The sequence below is a fragment of the Drosophila tropicalis genome, unplaced genomic scaffold (assembly GCF_018151085.1).
Source record: "Drosophila tropicalis isolate 14030-0801.00 unplaced genomic scaffold, ASM1815108v1 contig_859, whole genome shotgun sequence".
In the NCBI taxonomy this organism is placed as follows: Eukaryota; Metazoa; Arthropoda; class Insecta; order Diptera; family Drosophilidae; genus Drosophila; species Drosophila tropicalis.
In genome coordinates, this window is record NW_027173353.1 from 2,866,191 (window position 1) to 2,889,410 (window position 23,220).

At 36.5% G+C, this 23,220-nt stretch overlaps 1 protein-coding gene, 1 long non-coding RNA gene and 1 other non-coding gene across 3 annotated transcripts in view; 1 reads left to right on the top strand and 2 right to left on the bottom strand.

Annotated features, from left to right (window-relative positions):
* The window catches only part of heca (headcase), an 89,805-nt gene that overhangs the window by 5,036 nt on the left and 61,549 nt on the right, over nt 1–23,220 (top strand). The window lies entirely within an intron of this gene.
* On the bottom strand, nt 3,383–3,454 carry TRNAE-CUC (transfer RNA glutamic acid (anticodon CUC)). The gene has a single exon. It is a non-coding gene; the product is annotated as a tRNA-Glu (tRNA).
* Nucleotides 6,847–7,304, bottom strand: LOC137583152 (uncharacterized). Its single transcript, XR_011033372.1, has 3 exons — nt 7,275–7,304; nt 6,980–7,160; nt 6,847–6,893 (listed from the first exon to the last, which is right to left on the bottom strand). It is a non-coding gene; the product is annotated as an uncharacterized lncRNA (long non-coding RNA).

Consider the following 23,220-nt stretch of genomic DNA (forward strand, 5'->3'; position numbering starts at 1 on the left):
ATACATACATTTAACGTGTTTTGTCTGCCGCCTTTTGCCGGCAATATTTGCCTTCAATGTCAAGGTTAAGATACATTTTATGTATTCATTTTTGTTGTGTATGTCTGTGTGTGTGAGAGATTGTGTGTATTTCTTTTTAGGAGGCAGAGAGTGGGCGTTTGTTTTTATGATTTTTTATTATTTTCTTTTGTTGTTCCGCTTTCGGCCTAAGGCCGAAACTTTTTTCTTCTACTTTTTTGGGTTTGTTTGTCTGTGCAGAAAGCTCTTCCTGTATTGCTCTCTCTCTCTCTCTCTCCTTTTCCACTGGCTGGCAGTCTGCAAATGTCTGATGATAATGATGACAGATACATTTTACCCTATTCGAGATACAGATAGACTACTTTACTATGACGCCTTTTAAAATTTCCTGAACCACTCTCGTTCTCTAGTCACACGAGGTACGCAATTTTAAATAGATTGCGATAGGCACGTCGAGAATACATAGAAAACATTGACAAATATCATTTTAAAGTCGACATTTTAAATACCCTGTGAATTTCCATAGATAAATTTTACATAAAAGCTGTTATTCCATATGATTTGCACGGTCTGTTATTCCAAGTGAACATTGTATAAGCAAAACGTCGGGGTCACCAACTTAAAATACATGTCAGCGCATGTTTTGGTAACTCTACAGTCGATCTGATTGTGTTTCCTTTATGAAAACAAGTGGGGGGGCCACCACTCACATTCTTCCCAGTCCATATTTAGATGATCTACGCTGAGAGTGTGAAAAACACAAAATAAAAAAAAAAAAACAACAAAAATAATAATAATAAAAATTAACAACTTTCGCACGACTTTTGTGGTTCTATTTGTGTAGTAGTCATGCTATTGCATATTTAATGAATTTCTTTAGATATAGAAAATTATTAAATTGTATTACGTTTAAGCTTTAGTGACATTTGATTTATGTATATACTTTTGTTGTTGTTCATTTGGTTTCTTCTCTACCCCTAACCAGATCGTGCTAATTGAGCACGTTCCAAAAAGTGTCGTCTAGACTTGAAGCATAAATTTCTGCACTGTAAAATTTTTATTATGGCGGAACCAAATAGCCATTACATCTCGGGATTGTTGACGTTATTTGGTTTTTGTTTTGGTTATTTGTTTTGCGTTTGTTTTTTTCTATGTAAGTTTGTTTTCCCCGCTTTTCAATTGTGGCATATATTTGTATTGTGTGAGTTTAAGTTTCGCTTTTCATATGACCGAAAACAAAGATACGTAAGCCGCGTCATTCAACCAAGCATGAAATGAAATGGCTTTTGACTTGCCACTCTGCCTGCCAAAGGGCACATTGTATCACATATCTTATAGTAATGGTAGTATAGGCTTGTATAGCAAAGTAATTAACAACAAAATTTTTTGTTTTTTTGGACCTAAATTGAGGAAACATTAACAACAACGAACAAAAAAAAAACAACACAATGAAAAATAAAAGAACATTTGACACTTTAGGTTGAAGAATATTATAAAAAACAATAAACAAAAGTTAAATACTTTTATAATTATACATGGACAATCTGTTCTTGTTACGGTTTATAAGTTTCATAGAAAATGTAAGTGAATTTTGACTAGGAATATGTCCAAGGGACCTTTCTTTTAAATGGAAACCCCAGAATTACTTACCAAAACATCTTTTTGATCGAGCGACCCTCTCACGGGGCCCAATTGCTACAACTCATGTGTCATCGTTTATATGACTCGTTTAGCGAAACAAGAAATCACTTACTTAATATGCCATACAGACCGAATGGGGGGCGGGGCGGGTACAGTATAAACTCGAAAATCCGAAACCGCAATGCCCATTTGCAAATTAAAGCACACACATAGATAACTAGTGTGTGGGCAGATATGGAGGATGGGAATCACCATGAGTATATAGTAGTATAAGGGAGAGAGAGAGTGTGTGTGTGTGTGTGTGTTGTTTTTTCTTGATATTTTTTTCTTTTTTTTTTTTTTTTTTTGGGGACGGGCATGTGCACACCTTTTGTTAAAAATCAAATCAAGTATGCATTGCCAGAGGTGCCTTGCGGTGGGTTTACTCTCTTTACCTTTACCGCCTACCTCCGTTGTACAACAGACACATCCACCTCATTTCCCAACCGCAAAAGCTATTAATGAAATCTTTTCTGCCAAAACGGCACGCAGTCCTGATGATGCAGTCGCTAGGTGTGTGTGTGTGTGTTGCAGCCCACAACATTCACACACATGTGTGTGTGTAGGATACTCTTTTGGACAGAATGATGTGGAGATTCGGGAGAAGGATGTGGGGGAATGCCTTTGTATACATCTGCATATATACGCCTACGTCATAACGAAACGGCGCATGTCTGAGAATGGAGACCATGCTCCTCCTGGTGGTGTGGGGTACAGTGAGGGCCATCTACGTCGTCATTATTGTCGTATTTTCATTGCCAACAGACAATGCCAGGGCAAAAGTTCCATACCGTAACTTCAATCCATGTGAGATCTGCAGGCTTTCTGCCAACTTAAAAGGCTTCCATTCCATGGCAGAACTTTCGTTCGTACGTTCGTAAGCCAAAAACTCCCTACATGTGCTGCATGAGTTGCATGTGTGTTTGTATGTTTATTTGTCTGTCTGTCTGTCGGTCCATCTGTCCCTCTGTCTGTCTGATTGTCGGCCTGTTGTGTGTATGCTTTTAGGCTTTTGTTCCGGGCCAGTCAGCCAGATACATACATACATAGGTAGAGTCGTAGTCGGAGTCAAAGTCAGAGTCAGAGTCGGAGTCGGAGTCGGAGTCTCTCCACCCGACTCGACCCGGGCCAACTGCAGGCTGAAATTGCAATCAATATTGTTGTCGTTGTTGTTGCTGTTGTTGTCGTTGAGCAGCTGCCAGACGCAAAAAACTGGCAACAGTAAAAACCAGCAAGCCTCGTAAATGAAAGCAGAGAAAGAACATGCATGCAGTGCAAAAAAGGAGGAAAAAAAGACAAAAACAAAACAAAATACAACATACATTCGATACATAAAACATACGAGAAACATTTACAATCATACAAAATACATACATATACATATATATCTAGATATATGTACATATGTATATTCATGTAGGTTTATATAAAAATGTTTGCAAAATAAAACAAAATATGTTTGTACCCCGCCAAAGCCCGCACTTTCCCTCTTCTCATAGCCCAGTCCTTCTGGACTTTTTGTGCTCCTATGTGTATATTTTGGCGGATCCTTTTGTTCAGTGGCGTCAGCCAACAAGGGATCATAAAAATGGCAAAAGAAACTGTTTTACTGAAAAATTTATTAAATTTTTAAAAATTACTTTTCAAAAGTACAAAGAAAAAGAGTATACAAAAAAATTGTGGTTTCCCATACCGGGAATCGAACCCGGGCCTTCCGGGTGAGAGCCGGATATCCTAACCACTAGACAATATGGGACTTGTGCCCATAGATAACTTAGTATTCAACGTGGATGTTTCTCTCCTCAAGTTAAAAATAGATTTTTTGAAAATTTCATAAATTTTCTAAAGCTAAAAATATATCGGAACATTTTCTCATAAGCCAATAGAACGGAAAAAATCCCTTTTCAAGAGATATTTCTGTCTATATTGATACGAATTTAACTGCAAATGCACTTGCATCTGTATCCTGTGTTTGCGACTGTCTGTCTGCTATCTGTATGGGTGTTAGTGTGTGTGTGTGTGTCAGTGTATTTGCCTCCTATTTGATATCCATTAAAACGATTCCAGTTGGCGTCTGGCGGCCACTGCCCCTGACCCTGGTCGCAAAATTCTATGTTTGCAATCTGAATACAAAATGCCACAGGAGCAATCCTACAATATAGTAGTGTCTCTGTGTAAGGGGGGGCGTGTTTGCCCCTTCAAATGCATTGCCAGTCTGCCGCCCCCCCATGAGCATTTGATTTGCAATTTTGTGTCGCTTGCAGTTTTTGTGTGTGGGTCCAAGTTTTTATTTGTTTATTAGTTGCAATTTTCATTTGGAGAATGGAAAAGTCGCAAAGAGCTCTGTGTTGGCCCCACACAAATCCCCACATCATAAATCAGTTAGCAGACTCTAGTTTAAAGGTTCAATATACATTATCATCAACTAATTAGCAAATGGCCAACACAAATTCCCTTTTTCCCGACTTATGACCCAAAGGAGTCATTAATGAATACGAGGGTAAACCTGTAAAGTGTTTAAAAGTCATTAAATTTGAAGCTGAACTCTTAGGACTACCCTCGTATGATATCAATGATATTCTGATGTCCGACAACAAGTCTAGCCAAATGACCAGGAACTTTCACCCGTTCGCATTCTCTCACACAGTCTGGATAATACAGGAAACTCATTTCGGGGCTGTTGATTAGCCCCAACCAATTTATGTAATTCTTCAAGTTTTTTTTTTTTTTTTGTTGCACGGCGATTAAGAAATTTCGCAGTGTTTTTGTTGTTGCTGCAGCCATTATTTTGCTAATGATCTGTCACGCCCCGAAACGGACATAAAAATGCATTTTGTGTTGAAATGTGCGATGTGAAGCGAAAAGAATCCAGAAAATAAAAGGGGGAAAAAAAAAGGAAACACACTACTGAAATGTATTTCTTTTTTGGTTCCTTTATTTATTTATGCGGCTTGATCGTAAAAATAATTTGCTTTTATTGCCGAAAAGAAGTGAAGAGTTTCCCCTCACAGAAGAAGGAACTTTAATACGTTTTCTGTCTGTAGATCTGGATGGATCTTCAAGTCGTTTTGTTTCTTTTATTTTTTTGGGGTGCTTGAATTATATTTTTAGGTTACTTGCCAAAAAAAAAAAGAAAAGAAAAGAAATCAACACCACATGTTGTTGTTGTTGTTGTTGTTGTTGTTGTTGTTGGGGTTCATCTTTGGCAAATGAGAAATGAGACTTGCCTTGCCTTGCCTCGCCTCGAAAGTGCCATAAGTTATTCAATTAAACAAAACGCAATTGCTGTTGAGGCAGACCAAAGAGCATATGTCCATTGTCCTGTTCATGTACATCCAAAATCATGAAGCGTCAAATTGTTATGAGCAAAAGATGGTAACAGATACAAATGGCAATGGTTATCGCATACAACAAAACGCAATCAGTCGTGTCGAAGACACAACAGACAACGAAAATCCTTCCAAAAATAAAACTAAGACAGGGCGGTGACGGGGGCGTCTTGGTGGTAAGCACTTGCTGACTGCAACTAAATAGATATTATATCAGCATAAAGAATATGTTAACAAAAAAAAAGAAGCCAAGAAAAACTAGACAAGATGCTGCTGCCGTTGCTGCTGCTGCCTGCCTGCAAGCTACTACTTGAAAGAGAACTAAACAAGCTAATAATCATAAAACCAAATGACTTTGAACGACGAAACGGGCTGTCGTTGTCGCGCCAGGATGCTCCACATACATATATATATCCTTAGATGGAGGGGAGACAACAAACAGGACGAAAAAAAAAAACAGTAAGAAGAACATAGGAATCATCAACATTATCGTCATGGTGGCAAAGTGACGATTAAAATTTAAGCTTCATTTGTTGCTGACTTTCTTTCCATGGCACTCAAACTAGGGGGCGTGGTTCTATACAAAGTGGTATAGAAAGACAGAGAGATTCGGTTGAATAGCCAAAAGGAGTTTGTAATTGAGTAGGTGTCAATGTGAAAGAGTTGCTCAAGTAATGACAATAAAAATATACTTTAAGCTCTGTAAACTACAAAAAACAAATTGAAATTTAAGTGTTAGATTTATAAAAGATGTTTAATATTATATTCAATCACGAAATGCGATCTGCAACTGTTGTTACTCATTTAATTCGTTGAAGTTCAAGTCTCAATTACATCAACTAATGGATTAACAACAAACACTCCCACAAAACTTTCTCACGCCATATTTTTGCCATTTTATTTTATTGAATTTTACTGTGCAACCCAATCACCGATATAATAATTAACAGCAACTGCAACTTACAACTTACTCACTCCCGTTTTGGGGCAATGAGCTCTGGCAATGATCCGCCATTGGTTTTGGTAGTGGCCCGGCCGAACGTTGGATCAATCTTCAGAGTGTTTTGCAGCGGCTGCAATGGTTTCATTTGTGGCGGCTTGTTTGAACGATCGCCAAAGAAATATATATATACTCGTTCGTATCTATTGCTGCAACATGTAAGGCAAGGCAAGGCAAGGCACAAGATACCTACCAAGACATGGCAACAAGTAATGTTGCAAGTTTATTGAACTTCTGGCGGGCGCCAATAACAATTAAAAAAATAAATGTTTTAATGTTAAAAAAATCCAAGGCACACACAAAAAAAAAATGTAGGAAAAATGAAAGAAGCGACATCGATCGACGTTCCCTCCTTATATAGTTTGAATGTATGAGATGTTCAATTAAAACTAAAATCTAGAGACAAAAATTGAAAGATATGAGCAAGATATTAAGAGCCTGTCGTCCATTGATATTGCTGTTGCTCCTCCACACACATATTCACACACACACACACACACACACATGCTCCGAAAAAGGCAACTTTCACTTTCTTACTGGCAACATCGTCATCGTCAACTGGTTAACAAACCAAGGAAAAAAAGAAGAAAATATCGGAAAAAAATTATAATAAAAATGCAACATTTATTGCGGGAACGATACGAGGTGGGAGAGGACTTCACTTTCGTCGATAAACTTTTATTTAATGTTAAATTGCATTTGCCTGAGATTTAAATCAATAAAATATTTAAAGAAAACAGCAAGACCAAAAAAAAACTCAAGTAAAAGAAAGTGACAAGAGTAAAAAGACCAAAAGAATTTCTATATAAATATTTACAAATTCCGTTTTTGGACCTGTGGTGGGGAGGGGGTGGGGAACCAGTGACCTGGAAAAGATGCAATCAGTTTATGCCGTTTTTATAATTGGTCGCGTAAATAAATAACAACATAAAGCAACAACAAGAAACCTCACCTTTTGGCCATTTAGGCAAATGTCCTGCAATCATTTTTCACACTCGCTGACAGTTTGAGACAGCGGCAACAACAACAACAACAACATGGCCAACAATGACCGTGTTGCATGACTTTGAAAGTCAGTTCGGAGTTCATTGTAGTGCGATACGATGCGATACGTTAAGAGTCAAGTCCCGCATCTTGTTTATGCACGCGATAAAAAAAATTGTTGTAAATAAAATTTACAAAAAAAGAAAAAACGAAGGAAAATAAGCCTTGAAAAAGTTGCTGTTGTTGCTGGCATTGTAACTCACTAGGCCTTAATCTTAAGGTAGCATCTGCTGCTGCTGCCGCTGACTGACTCGGTTTCATTTCATTTTGCTCCCCGGTCTGGTCTTCTTTTCAATGGCATCTTGTTGTTGTTATTGCTGTGCATCCTCAGGGTCTTCCTATCCAGCACATCATCATCATCATCATCATGATCGTCATTGAAAACTGGGCAAGGCCTATAAATATTAAATGTAATCTCAATTCTGATGGTTTTTCAACCACAAAAAAAAAAAAAAGAAACCTAAAATTATAAAGAGGATAAAAATATGACTTTTTGGCTGAAACTTTTCTTTCATTCTTAACTGATTCACTTTGAGATATGGTTAATAAAATTAGCTAATAACTTGCTGAAATTCAAGAACTAAGATTTTCCTTAGTTCCCTTTGTTTGTCTCTAAAATATGGCCATGAAAAGGACAAGAAATTTGGGAAGATAATCCCTGAAATTAATAAAAAGTCAAGTTCCAAACAAATTCCATAAAATATTTTCATAATTTTGACTAAATTTCCATAGTTTATTGACTTGAGAAACAAAATTATTGATGTTAAGTTGAAAGAATTTCATTTTACAATTCATATTATTAAATTTTGCATATAAAATTCTCTTTTTCTTTTATTACAGGTAAGTGTAAGAGGATGAGACTGGAACTGGAAAAATCTTTTGCCCTGGCGAATGTCTTAAGTGGGTGATAAATCGCAGCAAGTAGAACAGAAAAGAGAGAAAGAAACTTTTGTTTTTGATTTGAGCTTTGCTCAGGTGGATTTTGGTCGGGTAGATGCTTATGTGTATGTGTGTGTGGGGGGGTGGTTGGGCCATGTCTGAGCCGAGAGGTCTCTGCACTATTTGTCGACGCTTTAAGTTAAACGCTCCCTGCGGCATCATAAACATGGCAAACTGAACATTTAAGCGCAATTTAATGGTTCAATGACATAATGAATATGCAACGCCTTGCTGCTCCTTCTCCTGCTGTTGCATTGTGGAAAAAATGTCTAGAAAAGCGAAACAAAAGGCACACTAACAACAGCAGCAGCAGCTAAAGAAGCAGGACCCACAGCAGGACCAACCATCACTTAGGACTGCTCTTCTTAGGACCAAGCAAGACCATGTTGTCTGTCTGTCTGGGTGGCTGCCGTTGGCTTTGCCTGGTCGCCTGCTTGCCTGCTAATTAGCTGCATTCATAATTTCGTGCACATTATTTACATGCTAAGTAAGCCAGAGCCAAGAGTTTGGGCACGCAGCCAGGATAGAGAGAACCAGAGAGAGAGAGAGAGAGACAACAGAGAAAAAAAAACGAAAACAACCAACAACACCGGGAACCGCAAAAGATGTCTGGTCCCTGTCCCTGACATTGCTCCTTGCCATTGCACAGACGCCGCACCATGTCCCCGTCAGACACAAAAGGCTTTCGCCTTATTTACAGTTATGCACAGCATTTGCAAGCTGTGTAAGTTGGAACTCTTACAAGTTACTCCACAAAAGAAAAAAAAAAAAAACGAAAAAAGGCACCGCAAAAAGGCACGAACGCAACGAAAAGAACGCGAAACTGAAACCACATAAAAAGGAAAGGTGCAATACGATTTTGCAGCCAGAAAGGGAAGGGAAGGCGACTCCTTCTCTCCTGCAAGTGAAAACTTTTTTAATTGAAAAATTGTTTAAAGTTTATTTTTTTTATTGAACCGCCCCGAAAAGTTCCTTCAACTACACAACTCTAAAGGTTAAGTGGCCAACAAAATACATGCATAAATGCAAGCCAAGCTGTCGACACTGAAACGAATTCCAAAATAAATACTCACATATATATAGAGATCACCATCGGATCTTGAGAAAGACAAGGCGTTAATTAAATTTTCGAAATTCTAAAATAGATAAATCTAAAAAAAACCTTAAATATCTATGATATAGTTTATTGGCCAAAGATAAATTATCACATTTCCATGACTTTCTGGGTAATTTTTTCACTTGTCCTTTCCATTTCTCTCAGTGTATGTGAAATTGACAAAGAAACTGCTTAAAAATGTTGCACTTGGCTTTTTCTTAATTCGCTCTTTTCAAGTTTAAGCTCCTACTAAGGCTTCCTGCACAGCGGGTAACAAGTGACGCTGCTTAGCTTGGCTCCACTTCTTCTCCTTTGTCGTCTCCTCCTTCTCCGCCTAACTAAACTGTGCTTGGTATTAGGTAGGCATGGGGGCTAAGGATGGTAGTTACTGATGAAGCGACGGCTCTGCCACAACGTCTTTTGTTTGACTTCAGTCGACGTTGTGGCCTGTGTTGGTGCTTAAGTTTTTGGTTTGGCTTTTTGTTTCTTTGGCACTTTAGTTAAGCGGCTTGCAGTCATTTCCACACACATAAATTATAAAGATGCGCTAGGGCTACCAAAGATTTTTACATGTTTACGATGTGATTTAGTGTGTCCAAAGGGTCGTTGTGTTCTGTTGTTGTTGTTGTTGTAGGGCATTTAAAGAATGTACACGAGAATGCCACATTAAATCGATGAAATATTTAAACGTTGGCTATCAATTTGAGTTTTTTGTTGCTTCTGCTTTGGGGACTGTGCGAGAAGTGCGACCACCTAGAGGGCCATTTAAGAGGTGCCGCTGGTGCCTCACACTGATTTATGTCCTGCGGGACTCACTCACTGACTAGCTGGCTGTCGCTTAGTCTAGGCAACAAATTATTTAAATACATTTGTGTGTGTAGGGTCAGACAGCGCTAATTACGCGATCAAGCTGCTGCTGCTACTCCTACTTCCATTTCTTTGAACCCCGAACCGAGAAACCTTCATCATCCATCGTTTGTTCTGGGGCAATGAGAATGGCAAATTGTGACTAGACATTTCATTCATTAAACTTTATGGCATAGTAGTTGCCGCCTGGCTTCCCCAAGCATGGCTCGCCATTTCTTTTAGTCTGTCTGGTCTGGCTAATACGTAACTTTTATTTTTCAATTTCTCAACTCGTTCTCGTATCCCTTTCCCTCTTTTACTACTTTTGGCCAGTTGTTTGTGGAATTTTATATTATTTCTCTCTATCTCTTGCGTTTCATTGTTCTTGTCTCCTTCGTATCCTGGGGCTAGAGAATTTTATGGTTTGTTTTGTCAACATTTTGTCGTTGTTGTTTTTGTTATTGCTGCAGAGTCTGACATAATCCACACTCCAGCTCCATCTGCCTTTAACCAGTTTTTTGCATCCATTGTCCTGACTTCATGTCCTGCAATTGCAATTAGGAGCCAGGCATCAACTGCATTTTTGCATAATTACTTGTACTTTTTAGTATACATATATACTCTAACTTTTCCAAGAGGCTTTTAGGTTTTAACAAAAAATTTGCATAAATTTAAGTTTATTTAGTTGAATTTTCATCCTCCTAGTCCTTTTTGTTTTTTATTTGTTGCCTTTGTCTACTTCATTTCGGTCGAACAAACATTTTGAAAATTAATATTGATATTTAATAATGTCAAATTCAATTATTGTTAAATAAATGCCTCATTTTATTTGTCATAATTTGCATATGCATTGAATGAATAATGCATAAACAAAAAAAGATTTACAAATAAAATCCATAAAACAAACACAAAATAAGTGTGTAGTCATTTTATGGCCATAAAAAGCGCTTTGTTAGCCAGTTTGCCATTTTGCTGGCTTTAGTTGTTGTTGTGAGATTTGGTCAATTTCAATTGCAATTTATTGTTACCAAATTTGTAAATGCTTTTTCATGGGAATCCATTTTCAATTTAAACACTTTTGATGACCCTATAACCCTCTCTATGTATGCTTATGTCTTACCAATCAATCAAGCCTTTTCTGACCTGTTTTTCTACCAAATGCTAAAGACACTTGAAAAGTTAGCTAAAATAATAAACTAGTTAAAAGTGGATAGAAAACATTTTGTTTTAAAGAACTACTAAACAAAATCATGATTTGCTTTCGAAAATTTACATTTCCGTTCCATGATTTCTGAATGAACTTTTCAATTCGTCAATTTGATTTTGCAAATGTCACTAAAATAAATAGCACAAGGGGCTCAATTAGCGAAGGCCACATTACGATTAAACAAAAATAGCAACAAAGCCAAGGCATTGATAAAGAATACATACTTACTATATATATTATATATATACTTATTCTCGTATTTCATTGAACACAGAACACTTGGTTGTGCGGAGGGGTGGGATATGTAAACCACACACACAAACACACACACACAAACACACACACACACAGAGTGCTTAGCTAATGAAAGACCTTCTTTATTTTCCCTCAAGTATTTGCAAACAAAATTGGAAGAAGAAAGAAAAAAAAAACGACAAAAAAATAACCATGTAAATGAATGAAAGTCAAAGTTGACTTTTGATAACAATTGAAGAGGCAAATGAAAAGAAACAGAAAGAGAAACAGAAAGAGACAACAAATCGTACAATGTTTGCACACAAGTCTCAGAGGCAGCTGTTGCCGCATTTTAAGCTGATAAAACTTATAAATTTAATCAAGACTTGATGGCGGAGGCGGAGGAGGGGGAGGAGAAGGAGCCTTGAGCCTGAAATTGGCTTGCACATATGTGACAGCTGATCTCCTCAAGTGACCCACTTAACTTGCAACAACAACAACAATACTTTCGTTTTCACATGCATTCCTCCTCCATACAATGAATGGCTTTTGTCTCACCGAACTCTTGACTCTTGTGTGCGAGTGCCTCGTTATTTAAGTTTGTTTCATAAATATTTGCAGCGAGTTGAAAATCGTTGTTGTTTTTGGTTTTTAGAAAGTGCGTAAGTTTAAGCAAATAAATTACACACCTAAACTCCAAGTCAATAAATTAAATGTAAGCGTACAAACTGGAAGGGGGATGGGGAGCAAAGCAATAGCAAAACCAGATAGTAACTAGCAAGAGCAGCAAACTACTTCTCAACTAAGGCGAATGAACGCACAATGTTAAATGCCTACCGCCTAGCCAGGCGGCCTGACTAACTAACTGACTGACTGACTGCACCGGCAATGCACTTTATCAAGGACAGATTCATTGAAAATTGTGCAAAACTGTTTAGCCCGCTCAAGTCTATGTGCACTTGGAGAAAAACAACAGATCAAAAACAAAAACCTCTACAAAGAGACTAAAACTAAACCCTTTACAGTGAGAATCTGCCAAAGACCTTAATCTAAATTAAAGTTAGCTGTTGCCTTTTAAGATGATTTGATAGCACACATTTTTTTCCAGTGTATGTGTGTGTGATGGGGAAAAATCAACTCCAACGACGACGACGACGTTACTGATATAAAAAATAATATAAATATAATTAATAGAATTACACGGGCATATAAGCGCGAGCGTACAACAATATTGACAGTGAAATCGTAGACTCGAGAGACTCAACTCAGCTCAACAGCTGGAGGAGTCGATGTAACAATGGGGATACAAGGAGAAGCTGGTTGAGGGGCTGCACATGGTGGAGGAGGCTTTATAGTTTAATGCCCGCTGAAACAAAGCATACAAGGTTATAACAGCAGCAGCACCAAGGCACGTAACATATAAGCAGAGGGAACGAGAGAGATTAAAAAAGTGAGAGAGAGGGAAAGAGTCACTGTTGTAAGAACTCTAGGAAATGGCATTACACGATGTTGTACTACTTCATGTTGGAGAGGAGTAGGAAAAGAATTCCCAACTTTGATATATAACATTACAAGAAACGTTTCTCAAACATTAAGAATGAATTCTCGAGCCAAAATGGCCGATTTCGCCAACATTTCAGTATAGGGGTTTAGTTCAATCAAACGGTTTACAAGTCTTCTTGTCTGATAAGAGAAACTATCTAAATTCAAGAAACCATTATATAGTTTCTATTCTTGTTTCTATAACTCTCTTTGAAATATTAAAAGGGTCCAAAGGGTTTCAGTCTGCCTGTCACGTTGCCATCTCTAGTGAACAGTCGTAGAGGGTAAACTAAAAAGAAGAAAAAGAGGGGCATGAGTTGGGGCATTCAGTCAAAAGCTTTTTTTCGCGTTCGTGTCTGCATTTCGTTTTTAATTTTTAAATATTTGCCATATGTTGTATGTGGATTGAAGGGGGGGAAGGTAGGTGGCGGTGGAGTGAGTTTGAGTGTCCATTGCTGGTTGCTTTGTTTTGGTGTCCCCCCCCTCACACACACACACACCAGTCCAGTCCAGAGCCCATGAAATGCCAGGCACGTTCAAGGCTTCAGTTATTTTTTTCCACAATTTTTTAAACCTCACATATTCTGTATCCGTTTTTTATTTTTTCTATAACTCGAGCGACGGCTTATCTATCTAGTTGCCAGGTTTGCATTTTTTTGTTTTTATCTTTTGCCTGTGGCAATTTGCTAACTAGAAATTGACAGTTGAATAGATGGCAGATTTTTGAACAGCAACTCAATCTCTTTGTTAATACCCTTAATAACAAACTGAAGGGTATAAGCAATTTAGCAATGGCCTCAATCATAACCAAATTCAATATGCTTAAAATTTTAACTAAGTTAAAAGAAGAAAACTTTGTGATAAAGTTGAAAACACATTCTAATTTCCATAACCAATTGACAATCTATAGACTCATTGCCTATAGGGTATTAAAATATTGTCACCGCGAATGATAGCCCTGGTCCTCTCTGATTTTCAATTTAAATTTTTGCACAACATTTTCGCACAAACTTTGAAATATATTTTAATCAAAATGCAAATTCATTTTAAAAATTGAAAGTTTTTCTTTTATTTTGTGTACATGTGCAGTTGGGGGGAGGAGAAGGAGGGAGGAATGTCTGATTAAAAGTCATAAATTGTTGTCTAATTGTTTGTTGCATTTTGGCCAATTGCCGAATAGTTTGGCGAGGCAGATATAACGCAAAGTGATTTTTATCATTTACCTTTAAGTGCAACAACAAGCAGAGGAGGGGGCTAAAATGTGGCCTAAGTGTGTGTCTGTGTGTGTGTGTGTGTGTCTATCTGCCATGCGTTGCACGTTTTTTTGTGCAATGGTTTTTGAGTGCTATTTGTTGTTGTTGCTGTTGTATTAGCTAAACCACTGTCCCAATGACGATGCCACGCACAAAAGCCAAAAACCAAAACCAAAAAATAAACTTGCAAAAAAAACTAGTTTTTCTCTGACCAAATTGAGATTCAAATGAGTAATACCAAGCAATATTTTTCACATACATATACATATATGGTATATATATATATTGAAAATCCCTGCAATCTTCAACAGGCGCACCTGTTTTTGTTTTGATACCCTTACAAAAGTAATATATGAATTTTTTACAAGACAACTTAAGGTATAAATTTTGTTTACATTTATTTTAAAATATCAAAGAAGTTAAATTCGGCTATGCCGAAGTTTATATACCCTTGCAGTCCTTGACAATAATAATTTCACATGTTCAAAATTTGTTTTCTGCAACTCAATTCATTAATATACAAACAAAACAATTTTACTCTTCATACTATGTACAATTTGTTCTTCTTCTTCCCTCATTCCCTAAGCAAAGCAACGCACGCATACACATACAGTTTATGTAGCGTTGCGTCTGTGTGTGTATGCATGTGCTCTGTTAACAGATGGTGACGTAGTAGGCAGCAAGCAGAGCTGCCGGCAGCGATTGAACCGATTTATATAGACTGTAACTTGTGTTCTATTTATCCGATCAGGGTCAAATTTTGGGATCTGAGATTTTATATCAAATTCTATTATATTGGTAAATTTCATGGGGATACTCCAATTTTTGCAAAAATTTTTGTTCCAGAGCTATATGATATAGTAGTCCGATCCCAAAGATTTTCATACTTTATCTCACCCGGGTAAAAAAAAAGCTCCCAAAAAAATTTCATCCCGATAGCTCTTAAGATGGCTGAGTAAAACGCGTACGCACCGACGGACAGACGGACAGACGGACATGGCTATATCGACTTAGCTTCTCATGCTGATCAAGAATATATATACTTTATGGGGTCGGAAACGTCTCCTTCTGTGCGTTACAAACATCTGACCAATTTTATAATACCCTCTGCAAGGGTATAAAAAGGGTAAGATAAAGGCTCTTATCATTAGAAAGTGAGTGTTCAGCTTTTCTTATCAACTTTTACTTTAAAGTGTCATTTCTTACCAAGAAAATAAGTAAAAAGTGTTGGGGCTTTTCATCTAGCTCTGTCATTCGTTTCAATCCAAAACATTCATTTTATTCACTTTTTAGTGTATACAAAATTTCATCATATTGAAAAATCAACTTTAATCGCTTTATTCCTGCGGCTTATCGATCTTCAATTTACTTGAATGCCACGCCCCAGACTCTTAACCTTTCAGTGGGGGCCCACCCACACTGACCAATAAATGGGCTAAAATAAAAATCAAATTTCACATGGCAGATAAAGAGGAAAACATAAAAACTTTTAATTATTATTCTCACGGCAGCAGTCACAATTTTTTGTTTGCAATTTCAGTTTCGTTTTCAATTGCAATTTTTATTTTTTGTCTGATTTTTGGGTTCCTGATCTCTTTGTTTCCCTTCTAACCACCCCCCTTCGCCCCGGTATACATTTCAGTTTTTTAATGTTTATTTGCGACGAGTTCGACGATGTCCGACTTCGACGATTTTTGTCTCAGTTGATCTTTGACACATTTCTGGGTGCGGCTGCTGTTTTGGTGTGTGAGTGAGTGTTACCCTGTAACCATGTGGGGAAAGAAGAGTCCATTCTAGGCTTGAAAATGTAGAAACAATACGATGATCCTTTGGAGCTCTAGAGCTTTAACCAACTTTTCTTTCATGTTTCAGGCAGATATATGTAGATCCCTTATGATAATCTTTATTAAGTATTGCAGGGTATTTTTATGTACTTACTCATGTTAAGTGTAGGGAATTAGTTTTGCTGAAAATTGGGTTGTTGTTGTCTCCAGTGTCTGTTGTGAGTAGGTGACTTTTCAGCTGTTGCCTTTGATCGCTTATCGGAACAAGTTTTGTTTGTTACTTGCCTTCTTCAATGCGGACAACGGACCACGGACGACGACATGTGCACCGGGGGCACGTAGAGTTGGTATTGGCAACATGTTCCTTGTTGTGCGCGATTAATTGCATATTAATTTTCGGGGTCCTCCACTTGGCACGTTTCTACACGGCAAACAAACGACCGAATGGGCACCTCAACTCCTCCTCTACATAATCATAACAATAAAGTTAAGTTTTTTAAATTTTGTGCGCGTGTTTTTGGTTGCCTTATTGTTGTTATTTATTTTCAAATACATTTTTACTCTAGCGTGAGAACAAAAACGCTTTTCAAGTGGTTTAAAGAGGAGAAGTTCAGGTTTTTAGTTTTTTTAAATTAGTTTTCAGAGCAAATATGAAAAGAAAAATTGCTCAACTGCAACGGCGTTGAAAATGAAAGCGTCTTGTGTGAGTTGTTGTAGTTGTTGTTGCTGATAGCTTTCAGTTTCAATGCAATTGGCCACGCCCACCCAACATCAGCAACGGCAGCCAAAGGCACACCACACACCGCAGGCCAACGACCGTCACATAAATATTATATATATTTTTTCTCCTTTTTTTTCGCAACATCATCTTCATTAGCAACGCCCCCTAGCGGCTGCTGATGTCGTGATCATCAGCAGGCATTAGCAACACCAACAACAACAACAACCACATCAAGTTGCTGTACAGTGGCAACAAACTGCATACAAAAGCTAAATTAGCAAATTTCATGGCATACACCTCGCAGCTAGCTAGTCATCACCTAACTTAGTCACTCTGTAATCTAAAACTGTTGCCCTTGTAATAGGTTTCTATTTTTACCACGTCTAACGTTGATTTATGCTAATTTAGGGATCGATTCAGATTACTGTCTAACGCTTTTGCGACAATTTCAAACTAAACAAGTCATAATCTTAATTAGAAAAACTTGTAGTATAAAACAGACTGACCTCACATCCATCCCACACTACAAAACCAAGCCTAAAGTTGAGATAAGATAAAAATAGATTAAAACAACTAACGCTAAAATTTTTGACTATAAAATAAACTTTGTCATTTGCTTAAGGGGCTTAGCTGATGATCCCACAAATCACTAAGATTTAGCTAAAGAAAGTCGTATGACTTTCTAGCCTTTCTGTTTGATATTTGTGACACTGTGCACCGTTTAGCCTACACAAAATTTTCTTATGCCAAGTCTCGAGGCAATGCAATGGCAAATAAATTGTATTTTCGCTACTGTTACAAGTTACTTAAACAATTGGCTCTTTTGTTGTTGTTGTTGTAGCTTTTGATTTCGTTTCGTTTTGTTTTGTTTTCTTTGCACAATTTGCGTTTGTTGAACCTTTTTGTTTTGCATTGCGTTTTGTTGCAAAATTAAGTAAGCCTAGCCTGGCCTGTGTGTGTGCTAATATACATATGTGAGTGTGTGTGTGAGTGTGTGTACTAGAAAGCACACAACAAGTGGGCAAAATGGGCGTGTTTGCTTTTTGAATTTTTTAGTTTTACTTTATTTTCTGTAGGCAATTTCTGTGGCTGCTGCTTTGCCCATTTCTTGTGTCTAATTTCTGTAATTATATTCAAATTTAAAACTATGTAAATTTTTCTTACAAAATTATTTGCATTTAAATTGCTGCCCCCTCCCTCTCAACAATAACAACAACAGAGCCTCGTCATTGTTAACAATCATTGTAAATTACTTGGCAGAAAGTGAGGAAACATTTTGGTCAATTGGAAAGCCAAATTTGATACCCTATATAACATTTTACATCATTTCTAAGGCTAATTTTAGCCGTTAAGGTTAGATTTGTTAGAGAATTTTATAATTCTTTAAAAGATTTTCGTTGTATAAACTTGTCCAAGTTACTCTATGTGAGTCTAGGGAAACATTCCTTTGTGTTTGTTGTTCTTGCTATGGCGCTTGTCAGCCGCATTAAATGAAATGAAATTGAACTTGTCGCCCACTCGACAATAATAGAGAACACCCACACACACACACACACACACACACACATACCCCCCACTTCTCTGTTATGGTCATCTAAATTGCTGACATCATACATTTATTTATTTTTTATGAGTTTTTGCCATTGCAGTTTTCAATGCACTTTTAAGTCAACTTGCTTCGTTCTAGGTTTGTTGTTTAACTACGCCAAATGATTCATGCGACCATCTAGAAAGTTGCAAATTAACTATAATTAATGAAATGTCAAGCGATTACACTAGAAAATTGTTTAACTTGGGCGCCAACTTAATGATGATCGCTCTACTGCCTTTTTTTTTTTTTTTCGTTGGGATAGGTGCGCACTTTTTGTTTGTCTCTCTAATGGATTTGATTAACAATTAATTTACTTTTTAATTTATGCATTGCATTAATTAAATAACATCAACGTGCAGGCTAGGTAAAAAAAAAAAAAACTACATATGCGCTATTTTTATTTGTAATAAATAATACAGAGCAACAAAGTGGCAGTTCAATGACGTCGATTGAAACACGGAATTCGTAACGGTTATTCTAATAATAGTTAATTAACTTATTTCGGTTTGACGATCAGTTTGATCGTTTAATGTGCTTAACTCTTTATAAATAATCCTTGGTGCTTACACAATGAAAAGTTTATAACTTGCCATAAAAATACATAAATGCAAATTTGTTGGTGTAAGTACTTACGATTTGGTCAGACTGTTTCTTAATTATAAAGACTAAAATGCTATTAATTGATTGAATCAATCATAAAGCACAAGTGTTGGGAAGGAGGTGGGTTAGAGGGCCTTGTGGGCGTTTCCTTGTCGAAAGAATTCCATTCATTTAAATATACAAATACACAAATTTCTAGAGCTCGTAATTAGTCATGTTATTGGTGCTGCTCGTGATTCTTAGAGTTTCTTGTTGTTGTTGTACATTTTACTATATATGTATGTATGTATATCGTATGTTCATGCAATTTACTCGTATAATAATTTATAATTCATTTATTTTCTTTTACCGCGCCTTTGTTTGCTTGGGGTCTTTAGTTTTTATTTATATTTTTTTATCTTTCACATTTTGACGGCTTGCCTGGCTTGGCCTGGCCTGGCCTTATCGCTCATACAACATTTCGTTGCGGTTTTGCCATTTTTTTTTTTTTAGTATGTACAAAGAAATCTTTAATTAAATGCATTTGTTTACTAGCAGAAGAATGTCTGATGACATTGTTATTAAATATTGTAAAATATATTTCATTATTGTCTGTTTAATGCATTTTTAAATAGGATTCACTTTTCCATGGAAGTTCACTCCAATTTCCCTTTTCGAATGGCACTAGAACCGATATTTTAACAATTGCCTCATTTGTCATTATCTGAACCCTCCAAAATACTTGCTTTTCATAAGAATAAGTCAAATATTTACTTAATTACAGAATTTGAATGCAATTATTCTGCTTTCCTTTGACCTTTTCTTTTCTTAGAGTACTTAAAAGTCTTTTAATCGTTGAATTTTTTGTTCATAGGGTATTTGAAAGTCTTCGTTTATACTTTGGGATCTAAGAAATTTCAGCACTGATAAATCTAGCTACTTTTCTTTTCTGGATTTTTGTTATTTCTTTTTTTTTTCGGTCAGCAGCTGTTTTCACTCAATTTATAAGTACCAAGACATTTCCTTTGTCTTAAATTAATTGGGACTGTGTTTTTTTTTTCTGGTGTTTGTTTTGTATCTTCCGTTTGTTGTCAGTCAGTCAGTCTGTAAGTCAGTCGTGGCCCGCATGCCCTTTTTTGTAACTTTTTGTTAGGGGTTTTGTTGGTGTTGTTGTTGTTGTTGTTGCCACAAACTACTTGTAGTTGGCCCTTAGACGCCGCGTCTAGTTCATGTTCATGCTACCTGCTTTGCTCTAATCTTAATAAGAAATCTGTTTTAGCGTAAAAGTATCACTTAACAAAGTTGGCCTGCTGCCTGTCGTCGTCCCTTGGGCTTTTTTTTTTTTTGGGCCACTTGCCACATTTTCATATGAATTTTATTTAAATTTTGTCATAGGGTTTTTTTTTTTGTGGTCCCATGTTTATCACTTACTTTTGAACCCATTTGCGCTCCAATTCACAAAAGTAAAAACAAGAAAAACGCCTGCGGGTAGAAGAAAATATTGTTTGATTTTTCAAATGTTTGTAGATTATAAATTTTATTTATTAGAAATTTTTGAATTCTCCTCTAAATATGTGTTCGGTTGGTTGGTTGGTGGCCATGGGAAAGATATTTGGGGAAAAACCCTGACATTTGCGGTTAGCTGGTCATGAGAGAGTCTTGACAAAATAAAAGTTGATTGAGCGGTGTTGACATTTGATGTGGTTGGTTACTAGAGCAGCATTGGATGAGGGTGCCACAATGCGGCGCTATCTTCGCTTGACCGGGGCCGAGACATGTCTAATTATGCAGGTGATAATGACTTGACTGTTTCTTGTATACCCTTCTCCACCTCACCTTTATCTTTTTACCCTGTAAGTAGCACTAGAAATGACGATTTGATCAATTTGAATTTCCGAGAGCCTAAAGCAAACAAATTTGATATGCATCTTATGTAGGTAGGAAGTTAAATGTGTTTTTTTTTTTTAAACTGTCTAACAACTAATCTATGGAAATCAATGCTAATCAGCTGCAGTTAACAATTTAGGCTTGAGGGGAAAACCATTCCATTAAAGAACAAGATTTAAAATGTATCTTAAATGATAGAACTGGAAGATCAAGGTTTTTGAAATGAAGTAATTGAAAATGGTTGAAGTGATTGAAATGATCTTACTTTTGAGCCAAAGTTCGTTTAGCCACTTTCAAAACAGGGTAGTCATTAAGTCGACCCTTAAGTCTCATTTTGGTTAACCACTAATGAATTTCAATTGCATTTCATCACTAATTTTCCACATTTTGCCCCCTAATTATTTCAAAAGAATTTTCACGCCAACGCCCACATAGACGACAAGTTTAGATGGTATTTGCTTGATGGTGGTGAGTCAATTTAATGGCTAACTACTTATATAGCCAGCCAGCCAGGTAGATAGCCAGACAACCTAACAACCAGACTGACAGACATACATAGGTTGGATAGGATAGGGTGGCGTTTGTCATTTTTCTTACATTTCTGTGTTTACTTGACCGCACACTTACACAATTATTAGTCAAGCCACAACAACAGCAACAGCAACAACAACAACAACAACAACAACAATTGCGGCAAAGCAGCGTGCCATAAAAGCCTTGAATTAATTAAAAATCTAAGCCTAAGCTTTGTTTGGTCATAAATAAAATGAAGCAAAAGGCAAAAAGCACAAAGCAAAAAAACAAAAGTAAAGACTAGACAGACATGGCAATGGTTGGGGTCTAACAATAATATTATTTAAAAAAATAATAATCATAATAATGAACAAAAAATTGAATATAAATAAGAAACAAAAACAACAAGAACAACAACAGCAGAAAGCAATGCCAATCTGTTTATAATGAACAAACATAGTTTAAGTACTTACACAACATACAAATTTGTTTGTTAAAAATGGAAAATTGATTGCAATTAAAGTTTCAGTTTCGCTATTTCTATTTCTAGTTCGAAAGTCATTGGACTCTCAAACCTCAGAGCGAACAACTTGCTTGAGATGTATTTTATTTATTTGTTTGTTTGTTGCTGTGAGCGCCGCCAGCGAGTTTAATTGAATAGATAAATCACGAGTTCATATAGTATGTTTTCTGTATCTGTATCTGTATAGTTGGAGATGTGGATCAGTGTCTGTATGTGTATGTGTGTGCATTCATTTGGTTTAGGCCTGTCATGTCAAATGTCGGCAAGGAGAAACAAAAATGTAGAATAAATAAAAAATGGGTGGAGTTTATCCATCTATCTAACTAACTGTCTATATACACACATATGTATATGTGTATACCTTACCTACTCTACGTATACTATATTTATCGGCTTCTGTCTTTGTTGGATTTTGGCATAAACTGAAAGAGTAATAAATTACATACAAGAACAGAAACAAAAAAAAAAAAAATGCTGCCAATTAGTTATAATGAAGAACAATTTAAATGAATACCAAAAAGATGATTATGATATATATCTATCTTTGATCTTTGCTGATTTCAATACCAAATTCAAAAAGAGGCCACAATTGACTTACAATAGGCAAAAATTAATGAGATTTTGACCATAGGATTTACTTAATTTACTTACTTCCTCTATTTTGCTTCTATTTCTAAACATCAGAGTTGATTATTATATTCATTTTCGATCTTTGATCAATCCATTTCATTACGAAAAGTCTAAACTTATTTTAGTTCCTTTCTATGCAGCTTCTAAATCAAAAACTTTAACTAATTATGATCGATTGGCAGTTAAGTAATTAACACTTATATAACTACCTAAGCGAAAGCCAATGATTACTACTTAAAATCTAGTATCTAGTTGAGATATTTTACCTAATTACTTAAACAAGTGGGTTTCAGTAAATTATGCCATACAGAAAAATGAAATTTGATTTATAAAAGGAAGTTTATTTAACATTTGACAGTTGCTCAAAGAGTTTTGCCGCTGACAGCTCAATTTGTCATAAGCACAGAGACAGACAGAAAGAGAGAGAGAGAGAGAGAGAGAAGGGGGCGAAAAAAAAAACTACAAAACAAGCGAAAAACAAATACAGCAAACTCAAAGATAGATATTTGAAAATCATGTTGTAGACTAGCCCCTATGGTTGGCTTTTGCTTTTGGCCTTCTTTTCAGATCTCTCACCATCTGTTGCTACAAGTACGATTTATTTGCCCAAGTCAAAGCTAATCCTACTAGTTTTACGCATGGGAGTTTCAAATATTATCGACTTTGGGTTGACTGTTTGCTATTTAAATATTTATAGGCAGCATTTCTGGTGAAATATTTTGTGGCCTTTGGACGTAACGTTCACACGGACCAACCAACTAACTGAGTAATTAAGTGAAAATGCCTTTGATTAAAACCAAATCA